This window comes from Oryx dammah, unplaced genomic scaffold, assembly GCF_014754425.2.
Source record: "Oryx dammah isolate SB20612 unplaced genomic scaffold, SCBI_Odam_1.1 HiC_scaffold_29, whole genome shotgun sequence".
Taxonomy (NCBI): Eukaryota; Metazoa; Chordata; class Mammalia; order Artiodactyla; family Bovidae; genus Oryx; species Oryx dammah.
The window spans coordinates 13875839-13876506 of record NW_024070213.1 but is presented as its reverse complement, the minus strand read 5'-3'; the positions used below and the strand labels follow the sequence as shown (position 1 = coordinate 13876506).

Sequence of the window (668 nt, the reverse complement as noted above, 5' to 3'; positions counted from 1 at the left end):
CGCCTGAGAAAAGGGGTAATGTTGGAGGTGAGGACTGTGTGAGCTGAGGCCATGAAAATTAGAATGATAAAAAGGGAGGATGGGGAGGGGGTCATGCTGGTTTACTGAGCGACCCCCTGGTCCATTCTCAAGCGCTTCTGTGGCCCCTTCCTCCTTGGGCTGGGAAAGCAGCATTATATGGAAGTCTCTCAGTCGTGTCCGACTCTGCGACCCCATGGACTGTAGCCTACCACGCTCCTCTGTCCGTGGGATTTTCCAAGCAAGAGTACTGGAGTGGGGCCATTTCCTTCTCCAGAGGGTCTTCCCAACCCAGGGATTGAACCTGGGTCTCCCGCATGGTAGGCAGACGCTTTACCATCTGAGCCACCAGGGAAGTCCTTATGGGATCTTCCTGACCCAGGAATTGAACCCAGGTCTCCCGCATTGCAGGCAGAGGTTTTAACCTCTGAGCCACCAGGGAAGCAGGTTATATGGCTACAGTAACTGCCAAACAACAGTAACCCTGGAAACTTTCCCTGACTCAGGGTCTGATTTAAGTATCACACATTTTTATATATATATATATTTTTTTTAATTGGGGTATTGTTGCTTTATAATGTTGTGTTGGTTTCTGCTGTACAACAAAGTGAATCAACTATATATATATCTCCCCGCCCTCTTGGACCCAC

At 49.1% G+C, this 668-nt stretch overlaps 1 non-coding gene across 1 annotated transcript; it reads right to left on the bottom strand.

Annotated features, from left to right (window-relative positions):
* Window positions 1-301: 301 nt before the first annotated feature.
* Window positions 302-373, bottom strand: TRNAG-ACC. The gene has a single exon. It is a non-coding gene; the product is annotated as a tRNA-Gly (tRNA).
* Between the last annotated feature and the right edge of the window lie 295 nt (window positions 374-668).